Raw genomic sequence first — 17,078 nt, forward strand, 5'->3', positions numbered from 1 at the left:
CTGGCATCGATTTTTGCCTGATAGCGCATGGGAGTGGGGTCCCGCCCGCGTGTAGGGTTGCAGCAACAAAAGCTCACGGCAACTGCAAACTCGCGAGTGGATGGACGGATCCATATTTGTGTAAGGCGCAGGGGCGGTCGCGAGGGGCTTTTTTTCCCCTGGTTTCGATGTTATTTTGGCGCAGTGTTGCCGCTGTCTGGTGTCTTTTTCCTCATAAATTCCGTCTATACAGGAGCAATATTTCATAACGGACCTCCCTAAACTTGAAACACAAGAACAAAATCTAAAGATAAATAAATACTTTTGTAATTAGACAGTGTAGAGTAAAGAAAAATATCCTTCTTCAAAATACCGTATTTACACGTGTATGGGACTCACCAGAGACGCAACCACGAATGTCTGGGTTGGCAAGTACCAGGATAACCGTGTCAATAATAATAATAATAATAATGGTAATAATAATTATTATTATATTATTATTTTATTAGTATTGTTATGATGATTATTTATATTATTATATTGTTATTGTTATTATTATTATTAGTAGTAGTAGTATCAAAGACGTTATTATCCTCGTAAATTACGCAAAAAAAGGGGTAGAAGTCGGTGCTAAAGCATTTGTATTCGAAGAAACGATTTGGATTATTTTTTCAACACGTTCAATTTCACATTAATAATGGAAAATAATCACACAAACTATTTTTGAAAGACAGAAAATGTTTGATACATGCATTCCGAATATAATTATTATTTTTAATTAACATGTATAACTTCCATGCACGATAGTATACGTTTCGCACATATGCAACATGGAGCGACGTAAAATAAGAAAATACATATGCAACGTGCCAATACTAAATTGTGTACGTATTCAAGGTTTCTTTAATATATATATATACACACAACATATATTATTTAAATACATTACACAATCAATTCATCCACCTCATAATAAACCAACAGCAAAAATTACACAAATGTGCACACTCCCTCTCCTCAAAACAATTGTTCATGCATTTAAGAAAAAATCAATTAATTTCAGTTCTGTCCCTCTCTGGTAATTTACAATGCATTAGAGAAAACAAACATATATTGCGAGCCAAACGTGGAAGAAAACTTTTAGATTCAATTTTTTTTTTGCAGACTGAAATCAATATTGATTTAATATGGCGCAAATAATTTCACGGGGCGCCCAGGGCCGACTCCCACCGCCCCGTAGCTACAGTTTTAAATTTGATAAAACCAAGGAATTGCGAGCGAAGCGAGCAAGAAAATTTTACGAAAAGTATTTTTAATTACCATAAAATTTGAAATTTGAGGCAGTAATTGCCTCCTGCAGGTACCCTTGGCCGTCAATGCTTGTCCCCACCTAACACTTATTTCACTCCAAGGTTGGGGGGCAATGCCCCTACTCCCCCGGTGGTTGCATCACTGGGCCGAACCATTGTTTTGAGAGAGTAACATTAGGAAAAATTAGTTGTTTTTCTTTCTTTTGGTTTGTTTCCTTTTAAATTGCGCTGAGACGAGATGAGATCAAAAACAGATGTATTGAGAAATATAACAACTAGCTAATTCCTTATCTCGTCTATGCCAAGATCCGGGTACTGTATGGAACATAGGGGTTGAAGAGGTGGTTAGAATTATTTTTTCATTCGTCACGGGATTAGCCAAAAGTGGCAGAAATCCGATGTTGAATAAACTAAGTCAATCAATCACTTCAGTTGACTGATCAATGGAGTATGGATCGAGCCTCAGCGAAAACCTCGAAATTTAAGTTACAAGCAGTTTGTTATGTACAATAAAGTTATGAATCAGTATTTTTAATACACAAAGGCATGGTCGATTTTACAATTTAGTGTTAATTAAGAATAAATGGTTTTATAGAGCGAACACAAACAAAAGAACCTTCGGCGAAAAGTCTCCGCGCACCTGACCCTTCTTCCGTTCAGCTCGGGCCATAAGGAAGCATGCTCCACTCTGCCCCTCCCCTCCACGCGGGAGTACGATGCACAGGAGTCGCGAGTCTGCGCAGGCTTTGTTTGCTTGTGGTTCCACTATAAAAATAGGTACGAAGTTTAGTCTTGTTTAATATATATACGGCGCCCCATTTTTCCGTCCCATTGTGGGTAAAAATGTGCAGCTTATACATGCATAAATACGGCATATTAGATATACCTTCAAACATTATAATAATAACTGATATATTTTTCAATTATATCCTGTTGACCTAATTACACATTTTTACACACCTAAATTGGTGGAGGCACATTGCAGAGTGGTTCGGATCTCAGTTTAAACTGTAAGAGTAAGTCCAGTCCCGATTAGGCCTTCTGTGCATAAAGTGGAATTAGAACATGAATTCAAACAATCAAGTGCCTGCCTAGCCCCCCCCCCCTATCTTCACATCACCCTATCCGCTTTCACTTTTTTTCAAGCCTATTTGGGGTGTAAGGGGTGCTCCTTCCAAGTAGTGCACCCAATAGTCAACCTCACTTCCATGTAGTACACCCTGGACTGCAGACTAACGAGGCTCTGGCGACTGGCCCCATGGCCAGTATAATTCTGTGTCTTCTTGTGTTTTGTCCTTATTTGTGCTGAGCGCCCTTTTTAGCCTCGGCTTTTAACCAAGGTAAGGAAATTTTAGTTTTCAGACACGCTTTTACTTTTGTTACGATAAGGGGCTGGACCCCGCATAGTGTGACGGGTAAAAAGAGCCTCAGTGCTGACGCACCCAAATTTTTTAAATTCAAATAAAAAAAATCAAATTCAAGCCTATTCCTCAATACTTAAAATCTTTCAAATTGTATCGAAGCAATACACAACCTTTTATAGAATTTGTGCGAAAATATAGAATATCAGCCATGTACTTTTCTAAATCTATAGCAGAATAATAAATTATCTCGGGAGTTAAATAATTTATTTGTGATTTCTTGTTTCTCCGGCTAAAAGATGTATTCACTTATTCCCCCTCCGATTTCCATGAAACTTGGCAGGTGTAGGCTATAGGGGCCCAATGGAAGAAATAGGTGTTTTTTTTTAAATCGTTTAAATCGAAGAGGATTACTCAAAAAATGGTAACATACTTAGCGTAAAAATTACGGATAAAACTTCCTCGTTTCATAAGCTCTCCAAAAAAATACAAATGTTGTCAACTTGCACACGGGTTGGGGGAAGAATCTGAATAAAAACGGAGCGCTCATGTGGGATGGGCAAACGGATCCGGATCCGAAAGATTTTAGGATCCGGATCCGAAAAATTTTTGGATCTGGATCCTAAGGATACGGAACCAACCGGATCCGGATTTCGGATTCGCGAGTATCCGGATCTGGCCATCCCTAATCTAGATCGGTTGCTTCCCGTGAGTTTTCACAAAATTCATTCCTTGTGGGGAAATTTACAAAATCTCTCCATTATTTATTCAGCTAATAAATTAGATACATGGGAACTAACAAAAATCAACCGATCTTGATAGTTTTCGGTTCGAAACAGAAAATGGGTCGGGACAGTGTGAAATTGGCCTGACCCATTAATTTATTTAATAATTTCCAATGTATTTCCGGAGCTAAAAAAAAATGTTTGTCAGAACTATCGACAAGTACGGAAGAACTAACGACCTGACTAGATTTGTTTCTTTGCAAACCAACAATAATGCTAATTTAATAGTGCACCAATACTTTCATGGGGCGCCGCGACGATTTCTCTTTCCGAACACGTTCGGCGCCTTGGGCAACCACACACCTCCTCTTCCAGAAACCTCCCCCTCTGCAGCTAGGGCTCAAATCGTTACTGTGTATGTGTGAGAAAGTTTCGAACAACCTGTGGCGTGCCCGGCGAGGAATGGATTGATGAGTGGTCATTCCCCTCCCGCCCCTCTTGGTCCAATCGCAATCTCTCGCCTAGGGCCCAGGTTCGTTTGGTTCATCGATTTAATTAGGTTATTTTACGCCCCTTTCTGCCACTTTTGGCTAATCGCAAAGATAAGGATGAGTGATGAAATTGATGAAGGGACACTCACAAAAAACACCCATTTTCAGGCCGGGATTCGAACCCGGGAACCAGGTACGTGTCCTGGCGTAGAGATATGCATTCCTTTGTGAGCGTAGCTTCATCAATTCATCCTCATCGTCGTGATTTGCTTGGAAGTAGAAAAGCGACGTCAAGCAAGAAAAATTCCGATATAAATCAGAATGCAGAAAAATATCCTCAAACAGGACTTGACTGCTTAAATTTGTGCGTGCGTCATCACTTTGCCCATTTGCATCCGTCGCTTTAAACAGAGTCACGCCCCTTTGCCATAACTAAAATTAGCACGTCTCTAATGACTCCTTAGGGCCTCCCCGATGGCGCAGTGGTAGCGTCGTTGCCTTGGAGGCACATACTGGTTCGGATCCCACTTTAAACTGTGGGTCCAGTCCCGATTAGCCTTACTGTGCATAAAGTGGACTTAAACACCAAATCAATCCAATCCAATCCAAATCTAAGGACTCCTTACCCAGTTTAAAAGCTGGAAATGGACACTCAACACATATAGGACAAAATCACAGGACGCCACACAATGGTACTGCTGCAAGTCCAGACGCCAGAGCCTCGTTAGTCTGCAGGAATACAGTTTACAGCTGTGTACTACGAGGAAGCGATTTTTAAAGAAGAGGGTCACATTCTCCCCACCTGGCAATGTTCCTCAGAAGGCTTATCCTGGTACCGCTCCCGCCACTCGGTGGTCAGTCGTCTACTGAGGAACCGTGGCAACCATCGTGATTCCTTTAATCCATCGACAGGAACGCTAGAGAAAGCAAGTGCATTGTTCTCCGCCAGCCAGAGCTCGCCCTTCCCTTTGCGAGGGGAATTTGAACTGAACACTTGGTTACTAGATTCACAGCGGAGGAGAGAGGAAGACAGGTGTGTAAGGCCGCGTCCGAATCGGCAGAAGATGTCACCTAGACCACCGTTACAACCGGAGACTCAGCCTACCTCCGTTGTCCGAATTAGCGGCAGACGTGGAGTCGGAGGGGAGAGATGCTAAGGTGCGACAGGTGCACGCTTGAACTCGCTGTGACCCACGCTTGGCAGCCATATTGAAACTTCCGCTTTGCGGAGACAACTTTTAATGAATAGACAATGTAAAACGCAGTGATCCTTGGACATTTTATCCATAACACTGAATGTAGAAAAATTGTAAAAGAAGAAATCATATACCACATTTTTTTAATATGAGTGGTAAATAGGTGGAAATCATTGTAATGTGTGGTTGGCGTCTGCCTTCTGCTTCAGCACTGTGCACCAGAGCGCGGTGAGTGACGTTCGGCCTGACACCTGGCGGGAAAAGTGACAACCATACTGCAAAGGGACATGTAGATTCGGACGACTTCGACGGCACACGATAGCAACGGGAGAGGACGGGACGGAGCGCCTGCCAATCCGGACACGGCCTAAGACACAGTGAGCAGATATGTATTTCAGATAGTTAAAAGTTAAAGAATTTGCCTTCCAAGGGCTTGAATAGCTCATTGATATTATTTGCAACATTATCATCACTATACTTACACGAAATATACGTTTGTCAACAACGGCAACAGACTATAGACGACTTGTGCTGGGCGCTGCACCAAATAAACTTTCTGATCTATAAAAAGTTCCAGGGCGTTTCGATCTATATCTACGTATATGCTTGTGTTCACATAGATGTATTAACAAAGTGCAAGTTCTGCATGAAGTATTTACTATTTTATGTAGAGTTCGTCCAAATAGCTCTTCTCTAGGGCCTCCCCGATGGCGTAGTGGTAACGTCGTTGCCTTGTAATCAAGGAGTCCAGGGTTCGATACCCGGTAGAGGCCCATAATGATTTCGGATTCCATTTCAAACTGTAGGTCCAGTCCCGATTAGTCTTTCTGTGCATAAAGTGGACTTAAAACAACAAATCAATCAATAGAATCTAAAAATCTTGATTTGATTCGCTTTCTGTTATTTAACGTTGCATTGAATCCACTTTTGGCTAATCGCGACGATGAATGATGATGTGATTAAATTGATCAAGGGACACTTACCAAGAACGTCATACTCAGGCAGGGATTATAACCCCGAACCCCTGGCGTCGTAGCGAGCTGTGCTAACCACTCCACTACAATCTTCGATTTCCAATACATGTTTTGATTGATTGATTGATTTAGTTTATTTTACTTCGCGTTTTGTGCCTCTTGGCTAATTTGCGAAGATGGGGATGGGTGATGAAATGATGAAATTGATGAATGGACATTCACAAACAACCAAGCCCGAGCGGGATTCGAACCCGGGACCCTTGGCGTCGCAGCGCGATGTGCAAACCACTTGACCACAGGGTCCGGCTGCAATACATGTGCTGGTGTTCTTATGCTCTAGAGGGTGCGTGAGCAAAGGGGAAAAATCGAGTAAAAATGGAAGTATGTATGTGTCAATTTCGGCATGCGATGACGCACAGTTTGCGTGAGCTTGGAGAAACACGGCAAAACGCCAACCAATGCACGGACTGCGTGACTCATCGTTAATCATGGAGAGAAAGGAGCTGAGACTTGGTGTGACATTCATATTATTGCAACACCAGGGTGCGAACAAACAGGTGAGGTGTGCCAGGTACATCATCCCCATCTAGACAGAAACATCCCTATGATCCACGTCAATGACTTTATTCCGCCGTAATACAATAGCCCAGTCTACATCGCTGCACCTTTTGACACTAGGTGTAGTGCAGGTGCATCCTGGTGTCAGGCTGGTGTAAGGAAATGACGTTCCACCAAGTAGGTGTTCAAATTCAGCAGTCAACAAATGCCTGTCTGTTGCTTTAAACGTTCATTTCATTAGTTAGCACGCACCACGTGACCATACGCCACACACTACACAGCTCCAGAATAGCCCCGTCTAGTTCGCAGCACTTTTTGATTCTCTCTGCACTCACGCGTCTAGTTGGTTACACGCTGCAGCAACGAGTGGTCTACTTCGTTGATTTGGTGTCTGCACCTTTTGTACTATGTTCTGGGACGGTGTAGCGTGTGGTGTATGATCATGTGGTGCGTGCTAACTAATAAAATAAACGTTTCAAGCAGCATACAGGCATTTGTTGAATTTTCTGAACTTGAACACCGCTATTCGTCTACTTGGTTGAACGTCATTCCCTTGCACCAGCCTGACACCGGGATACACCTGCACTGCACCTAGAAAAAAAGTCGTTTTCACGTTCAGAAGACACAACGGCGCTTATGGAGAAACCGCACAGTGTTGCCAATACAGCGCTAGCTCATGTCGCCGGGAAATGATGACCTTCCTTCACAATGAAGGTGTTACGTATTTTGTATATATAATGATAATTATATGTAAATATTAATATTATACTGTGAACGTTACAGTTACCCTTTTTACTATGATCCATTGCGATCACTACACACGCGAGTGTAATGCACGAATATGACACTTCAGAAATCACTTAAAAAGTAAAAATCACTGAGCGCTCACACAACTGAAAACACTTTTTCAAGAGAGGAAAAAAGTCTATACAGACCAAAGCAGATCTCTCACTCACGTAAGGGGAACCTGGCACATGGGTTAGATTCAAGTTGCAACCCAAACAAACAAATGAGTTATGGCTCATGTGAACTGATAAGACGTGAATGACTCAAGCAAGGCATGTCATATTTCTATCTTGAAGCCCCATATTTTGTCACGTGTTGGAAAGCCTTTCAAAGGTTAATATGGTGTCTATGAATTTATGTGTACGTTGGAAACTGAAAGGTGATCTTCATTTCAGTATTAATGTCGACAGTAATGTAAACAAAAACAACGTGTATTTGCGACAGCACTAATGTTGCTCACAACAGCAGCATTGGAAATAATTGTCAATTATTAAATTTAAGTAATTTCAATTCTATTATAACAAACTGCATGAAGTTCATATTTTTACTGAATGGAAATAAAATAACAACTCGAAAACTTGGTGGTGATTAGCCGGAATGCTGCGGTGAGTCAGCTCAAGATGGCCAGACAACGTCTCCTTACTTCGCGCGCGGTTCGGGTTAAAAAGAAACTCCAAATGCATGGAAGTAATATTTCTGGGAACCTTTGAGTGGTTATAAAAAATAATTTCATTATTTTCTCCACAACTTCTTCGCTGGAAGTTTTTACTTGGAATTACAGAACAAAAAATGGCCAGCGACGACATTTTCTACTGCACGAATATAAAAAATCTCCACATACTTTATTTGAATATTTTTTAATGCAAATATGATTTACAGTATTGATAAATTCTGAGTACCACCGTCACCTATAACAATTAAAAAACAGTGTCAATTTTTTTAATAATGAATGCTTCAATTTTACGGCATGTTTCAACGTTAGGAATGAAAACAATGTAAAAATTGTGTTTTCACAGAAAATTTGCGTTTTTAATTTATCTAAAATTATGTAAGCAAGTTACCAGTTTTTTGAGTTCACCATCGTATTCTCTACAAAATTTCCTGCAAAACTGCAGGTACCGATTTTACTTAAGCTAAATTTGTAAATCCAGAAATTTCAGAACAGCGCGCTTGTATTTCCCATAAGAAAAGCATTGCCCATAAGAGCCCATTGTGTCTTCTGAACGTGAAAACGACCGGTGTCAGGCTGGTGCAAGGAAATGACGCTTGACCAACTATAGAGCGTCTCAACCTTAAAAGTCAGTATGGGTTAAATGGAGCGCGGCTTTGCCATATCAACAAACGGAGGCGCATCGAGTCGCTGTTAATAACTAATGATTGCGACAAATTTACTTCCTTAATATCGTATAGGAAATCTTCAAAATCTATGTATTTGTTGTATTTTGGAAAATAAAAAATCTATAGTTACCTCAAGATTTGCATGTAAATGTTTATATTTCAACGTAACTGTTTAGTATTTTACATTTGCATTATATGTGTAATACACGCAACTATTGTTACTTCTTGCGTTGAATGTTGTATCCTTTACATAACCAGAATTAAATAAATGGAGAATAAACATTCAGATATATTTTTTACGGGAAATAAAGCACACTGCACTTCCTAGGAACCGCGGCACCTGCCTGCAACCGAATTGTAACCTCGGTGGCGCGCAAGGAATTTGATACGCGAAACAGCCCGCATAAACAAACTAAGATTGCGGAATAAATAACGGTGCTGTGGAGTAACAAGGCATTCTAAAAATAACTTCCAACAATGGTCAATATTTTTCTCGCTTGGTCTGCACGTGTATCGCGACAAACCTAAAAGTTTCTCGCTAACCAACTTTTTCGTGTTACGGTCTGACGATTTATACAAAATATCGAATATATATATATATATATATATATATATATATATAACTCTCCTCGTAAGCAAATTAATTCACTCAGGCGAAGAATATCATATCTACAAACATCATAGATCCCATAGAAAAAAAACTGGCGAAGTTGTTCAAGCGGTTTGATATTTATGGCTTTTTAAGTATTTACTAGAAAAAAATAAGCGTTTTGCCTAATTGCATAATTATGGAAATTTCAGATCACATGAATTTGTGACAGGTTATATAATGCCGACATTAAATAGAGCATAAAAAACTCTACAGGATAATGATTTCACTGTTTGAAATTTTGTGACTTTTACATTTTGTAAATTTTGTAACATCTGACAACGCAGCGGTGGTAGAGAAGGACAGAGCTTTTGGCAAAACTCATGTATTAGAGAGAGAGGGAAGTACTCCATTTACTCCAATACTGACTTTTAAGGTTGAGACACTCTATAGACGGATATCGGTGTTTAAGTTCAGAATATTTAACAAATGCCTGTCTGCTGCATTAAACGTTCATTTGATTAGTTAGCACGCACCACGTGATCATACACCACTCCAGAACTCAGTGCAAACGTTGCAGACACCAAATACACCACTTGACACCAGTGGCGTAGCATGGGCATTTCGGGAAGGAACGCCAAGTCCGAAGGAAGGGTCGGCCCTTTTTTGCTTAATACGTAATTTTCTTATGGAATTAGTCGCCACAGTTATTATTTGCTTGAAGTCAGCTGGGTTTTCAATAAAACATCATCCAAGCATGTTTTAGCTAGAAAATTAGATGCCTCACTATGCCACAAATGTTTTGAACTCTGGTGTTTTATACCTTTTTTTATATCTTTCTGCATGACGCAAGTCATTAAAAACCTACCTGAATCACAAGCGCCTTTGCACAACAGTAGACGTCATTGTTGTGGATGATCCAACTACTGATTCATTTGGTTTATTTTACTTCGCTTTTCTACCACTTTTGGTTAATGATGTTGAAGAAGGGACACTCACAAAGAACACCCATGCTCACGTCGGGATTCGAATCAGGGGCCTCTGTCGTCTTGGCGCGCTGTGCAAAACACTATGACACGGAGGTGGGTGCATGATCCAACTATCGTACACTCTACTGACGTAACAGTGCCGATTGGTAATTCAGACCACTGTTTATTGCATCTTGGAATGGTGATAAACATTTTAAAATAATTGTGTCCACAGACCATTCGATGTTAAGAGTTTTCAAATGAATGCTAAACATTTCCATTGACACAATATTAAGCAGTTAAATACTAACGATATAATAATAATAATAAAAAAAATAGTTTTGCGGGTTAAGTGGTAGAGCAGGCACAGGCTGAACTTCTACCACGAGGACTTCACCAACTTAGCCTATTTGACAAAAACTGTGTTGATCTTTTAGTTTTTAATACACATCGCTGTTCGTGCGATAAATTATACAATGCAATGGTCATTAAGAAATGGTATATTTGAGTTTGGTAAAGTTACGTCAGTCAATATTGCGTAGTGTAGCATCACATAGCACGAGTGTCACGAGCGCGAAGAACCGGGTAGGAATTCTACCGCTGTCGTCTGCTTCAGAAGGCAGGAAGGGTCACATGAACCAATCACGTAGCCCTCTGCTCCATACGCTGGCGTAAGAGAGAACATTTGCTCGCGTGCTGTAGAGATCCAAGCTTTCCCTCCAGAAAGGCAGCAAGGAATATAGAGTTCTTTACGCCGAACCTGCCCGGCGTCCAGGCAGGAAAGGCATTGAAAAAAATGCTGGAACGAGTGTTGTTAGTGGAGCGTTGCAAGCGGATCGCGAAAAATAGCTATTATAATGCCATGAAGGTCAAACATATATGATATTAGTCAAGATTTACTTTATATTAACAGCATTTACGTATTTTTGAAATTTTAGATCAGGGAATGCCGGGCGTATGGGCGTACTATAACGCTACACCACTGCTTGACACCAAGTCGACGAAGTCGGTATTGCACCGTGTAACCAACTAGACGGTTCAGTGCAAAAAGAATCAAAAAGTGCATCGAACAGAGGCTGCAGAGCAGAGTCCGGTCATCGGGAGATGAGGCGATGACCAAGCAAAATAATAAAAATATTGTATTTTATATATTTTAGAGAAGAAGTAAAGAAAATAATAAGTCAGAATACTTACATATTTATGCGAAATAAGCAAAGCGACAGCATGAAACAGCTCGAAATATGCAAGAGATTCGCTAATCTTTGCGTATCGAAATGAGGCCCCAGTACTATCCCTCGCGCCGAACCTTCCTATTGAAGGACTGGAGCTGTGTAGTGTGTGGCGTATGTTTAAAATAGGATCTGAACCACCATGTGCTTTCACTGGGTATCGAACTCGGGACCCATTGATTACAGGGTAACACTGCGTTTATTGCAGAGACAATTGGAAAAAATTAGTTTCTATTGCAAATAAAGTAACTGCTGATTGAAAGTATTTTTAAATTTTTCACTGCACTCTTACAAATGTTACAGTGATGAGTATCAATGACCATCTGAATCAAACTGTCCATCTAGTTCTAGTGAGTCACTTTCCCTCAGAATATTCGCTCTTATTCCCTTATGTCCACCTTATCAGGGACGGCGTTCCAGGCGGGCTATAGGGGACTGAAGCCCCACAAAACATCTCTGGCTCCCTTCTCCCCAAGATTTTTATAGTAGGTTAGACGCATTTCGACCAAAAATAGGAAAAACTAGAAGTTTTCTCACTCAATATTTTCCATTAAAAAACTTCCATTTGGCCAATCATAACTCACCAAACTTGCTACAAAAATTGAATCACTATTATTAGGAATAGGTGTAACAGGTGCGAAAATATTTTTTTTATAAGTAGGAGAACGTTCAACACCTAACGAACCTTTAAGCTTCATTTTCATAGGCGTGCGCACGGGAGGCAAGGGTGGCCGACTGTCTTCCCTAATCCTTTACTTAGAAATGCAATGTAATCTTATTGCAGTTATAATATTATACTCTAAAAGAATGTTACCTATTTTTAAGTCAATACATGTCCAATCAACTACGGGAGAGGGGGTTGCTTGAATTACTTTTTATATAATTGAACTATTCCACTCCGTTTTCTAGGAAATTTCTTGTAATTACACTCACTCATACTTTATACGTTAGCTGTAAGTTGTGAGCTGTGTAGCTTAATATGGCTGGCGAATAAATGGCTCATACTTGGAAATTAATAATTTATGTGTAGTTGTTTTGAATCTGAACCTGAGAGATTAATTTAAAGTCACATATAATTTAAACAGTGTGGTCGTTTTTTAATAATGCAATACATATATAGCTTAATTGCAAGTAGTCCAACAAGGCATGTCGAAAGCATCTTAAGAGATGCAGGATAAAAACATATTCCTTTAAAGATCCTATCTGTAACAAGATGGGCTTGCTGTGCGAATGCTACGACAGTCATAAATTCTTTCCGTAAATATTTGACATCAGGAAACAGTCTCAAATACAAAAGTAACTGAAGTGAAGGTAATAGAAGAGGGCTGCTTTCGCAAATGAGAATGGCGGAAGCAAGGGGGTCATTGGCCATCTAAAAATTTCAGGTATATTAAAATTTAGAAGTCAATGGTACTTTTATTGACCTCTTCGAGCCAGAGGAGCAATTTTTATGATTTCACAAATGTGACAGTTGTTTCACAAAATAAAAATAACCTTAACGCTATTTTTATGGCCTAGAATACTTTTGAATCCTCCCCAAAAAAGTTAAGCGGCAAGTTCGATTGTGACCCCCTAAAGTTAGATTCCAAGTTACGCCCATGAACTTGGATAGAGAAATTCCTCGTCAAACAAAAAAATAGATAATACGTGGCAAAATTATGTCTAAATGTGGCGGCGATTGGTTTCCAAAACTGGGGGGGGGGGGACAAGGACAGTTTACTTTCCCTTGGAACATAAGGTTTAGCATAGTGCGAGAGAAAATGTGGCAAAATGTATGGGGGGTGCAACTGCCCCCTCCCACGCCCCCATAATCTCCGCCACTAGTTAAATGTGAAAGAACATTTTTCTACTTTGCAGCAAATCATGGGTTACCTTCGTAATGGGATTGGTAACTGGAGGTTGAGTGCTGTATTTATTCCCTCAAATGTAACAGTTATTTAACAAAATAGTCCTGGATATTATTTTTATGGGATGGAACAACTTTTCGATTCTCGATTAGTGCAGTGGCGGCGATTAGGTTGGCATGGGGGTGCAGATGCCCCCCCACACACACTTTTGCCGCTTTTGCCCCCGCATTATGCTAAACCGTATGTACGAAGAGAAAGTAAATTGTTTGCCCCCCCCCCAAGTTTTGTAACCTAATCGCCTCCACTGCATTTAACTGTTGATGAATAACACAAAGCTTATAAAGTTCGTTAAAGGCAATTTTGAACGTCTCAACCATTGCAAGCAGTTGCTGAAGGGTTCTTATTGCTAATTCTCTTCCATATGACAACAGTAGTGAGCGGCGTAGGATTGTAGCTTTCCGTAGTTCATAAATTCGGAACTTTCTGAATTGAAACGGCCAAATCCAATTAACACATCACTTACTGAGGATAAACTAGTCAACGTTGGAACACGATTGAAACATACTCCTCAGAAATCTCTCTGACGCCTTGCACAAGAAACAGACATATTTCTAACGTCATCGTGGCAAGCTAGAAGTCCATCACAGATATTTCTGCCGTGCGATGCGCGACACAACTCAAGAAGCAGTGTTGCTAATGTAGCAGATAGAAAAATCGCTGCAGTGCGCCGATGCACAGCTGTTACGTACAAGAAGAAAATTAGAGAATTCAGGTCTATCTAACATGAGTTTTAAACGTCATGCATTATACCAGGACTAGGATTAATATGTACTAACAAGTGGCTTTGTATGTGGCTACATACATATGGACTAAAAATTCGCAAAATATGAACTAACACATACGTAAAATTACCAAAAATGCTGCAAAGAAGACTTCTTCATAAGATTCCTTATTTGAGTGATTTCAAACAAAAAAAATATATTATTTTTCATTGCATTAATGCACTCGTGGTGTTCTAACTGTTCACTCCCAACCCGTATACACTGGTTGGTTGATTTGATGTTTTAAGTCCACTTTATGCACAGTAAGGCTAATTGGGACTGGACCTACAGTTTAAAGTGGAATCCGAACCACTAAGTGCCTCCACCGGGTATCGAACCCGGGACCCCTTGAATACAAGGCGACGATGCTACCACTGCGCCATCGGGGAGGCCCCGTATACACTGGTACGGAACTGCAACGGCAGATAATAACATGCCAACGTTTTAAACGGCGACAATTGAACCACAACACTCCTCCTCAAGCAGTATTATTATTTCCTCTCTGTGATCGGCGACAGTCGGTTGCCTTTGTTGTACATTTACAAACGATACCGGCTTCCACAACAATAACAAGTACATATACTGCCACTAGACGATAAGCTGCGTGGCTTTTTCTTTTGCTATGAACCAGGGCCGGCACAAGTCATTTTGCCTCCCTCCTTGGTCGGTGGCGGCAGATGCCGCTTCATTTCGAACCCCCCCCCCCCCCGCCATTACGCAGCAACGGGAAATTGAAAATCAATATATTCCTAAGTAAAACATCAAAATATAAAATAAATAATGAGACTTCTTATGCTATTTCATTACTATTAAGCGCAAAAGACTATCTAGCTCGACCAGAGTTTTCAATAGGCTTATTTTTTTCTTCTCTTCAAATTTTGCCGCCCTGGCCGGTGGCACGGTTCGCCCTCCCCTTCCGCCGGCCCTGGTATGAACTTGGTCACCCATCAAAGCATGGCAATTTTAACACAGAAAACAATATGCATCGCATTAAGCAGCAAAAATGACAGCTTCCTCTATGCAATTTCTACAAGAACACGTGCCGGAGCCAAGAGTTGAAATGCTGTTGGAGCCACATAATTTATTTATTTTGAACAATTCCAAAATTATGAAATATGAACAATTTGTGAATTAAACCTGTTGAAATATGTAAAATTAAGTATATTTTCCTTAAATATGTAAAAGTAAGTATTTATTAAAGTTAGAAATATGGAAAAATACTGACAATAAAATGTTCCTTAAATCACTACAAACATTACTATTCGCAAAGATATCACAAAATTTCAGCGATATTTCGTCAAACTTAAAGTACGTATTTACCTATAAATCCTAGCCCTGATTATAAGCATTAGATAACATTGAACACAGCTATGGGTTCGGTAAATTGTCTACAGTTCAGAAGCACTCGCACACAACGTCAAACCGGTCAAATACCTAGTATAAAATAAAAATATGGTGCTTCCAATCCAACAAAACTCACCGTCACTTTACCTACCTTTCCCCTTCCGTGACAGAAATAGTGTTTCATTATTACAGTTGGCAACACTAGTTACTAGCTAGCCAATGAACATGCACTGCATAAAAGAAGCAACCACTACGCCGTGCTATATTGCCACATTACCGTCCCTGCCGAACGGTGTGAACCGCGATCTGGAGCGCTATTCAATTGTTTTCAATGATGTTTGCGCGAGCGTGTCCAGGAATAGAATGACAATATGGCAACAATAGCGAAAGTTGGCGAGCAGCGTAGAACACGTGATGCTAAGAGAGAGGGAGACGAAACGAAAATTGGTATCTACGCAACGGCAAAGACATGTGTGTTGTACTCTACCAAGCTTTTATACCGGAAGCCATATATCAGGAGAATTGAAAGAAAATATGAAGAAATAAATTGAAGCAATTTCGAAAGAGGAACTGATACGTGTTAGTGAAAATTTCTTATAAATATGTGGATGCAGGAGGACATCATTTCAGAAACAAGTTCTAGATCCGCCTATGTGTATGGCGACAACCTGTATATTTATGTCTAACACAAACTACTAGCAAAAAATTACAGCTAAATTATTCTCCTTATTTTCTTAAGTTCATATAAGGCTGTGTATTTTAAAAAATAAAACACGTTGTTTGTTAAAAACCCTTCATGCACAATCTACATTTGTGACAAAAATTCTTGAAACCCTTCTGGTGTGACTGGCAGAATTGATATCAGTTGCAGATAAACCCTGATGTTTGTGAGAGACGATGTTTTGAAGGCTTCTGTCCAGTGGCTGTCACAAGGGGTCTGCTGTGTGATGGTGGGCGGGGGAGGTAAAGCAAAGGGGCCCTCGGTCGGTTCGTACCATAGTCATAAAGGAATATTTCTTCCACATCCACAATATAACGAGCATACAACTATCCCGTCTATGAAGTTAAAAGCAGCTTGCTAGAAAGCAGAAGGAAACATGACACTTCGCATTGTTTACGATTCCATTGTTTGAGCTTTGGGGCAAGAATCAGGTGCTAATAATAATATTGTTTTGATGTCAGAAGGTGCGCGTGCAGCCCGAATTATCGAATCAATGAAAATACCGCTCTTGCGCAACAACCATGGCTGATAAGAAATCTAAAAACAAGATCGACCAATGTAGGCATGTTTGGTCGAAACAAAGAAGAGCTGTAGCTTCATGATGCTATTATCATAACACTAAATCCTATTCATGAAGCGAATCAAGATATAAATTTCACCTGGGCGAGTTGAAGTTTTAGCGCCGCTCTACTTTCCACCCTATTACTCACCCCCATCTTTCTACTCTGCTCCTCCTACTCTCCGACTTCCTCCAATAATAATAAAACATGACTGTATTATAAATTAACAGTTTTAATGTCAAAAAATAAAGATGTTTTTGGTGTCGATGTTTTTGATGTCG

At 40.2% G+C, this 17,078-nt stretch overlaps 1 protein-coding gene across 2 annotated transcripts in view; it reads right to left on the reverse strand.

Moving 5' to 3' along the window:
- The window catches only part of Mct1 (Monocarboxylate transporter 1), a 255,551-nt gene that overhangs the window by 226,608 nt on the left and 11,865 nt on the right, over window positions 1-17,078 (reverse strand). The gene's annotated exons all lie outside the window — the stretch shown is intronic.

The sequence above is a fragment of the Lepisma saccharinum genome, chromosome 3 (assembly GCF_977018435.1).
Source record: "Lepisma saccharinum chromosome 3, izLepSacc3.1, whole genome shotgun sequence".
Taxonomy (NCBI): domain Eukaryota; kingdom Metazoa; phylum Arthropoda; class Insecta; order Zygentoma; family Lepismatidae; genus Lepisma; species Lepisma saccharinum.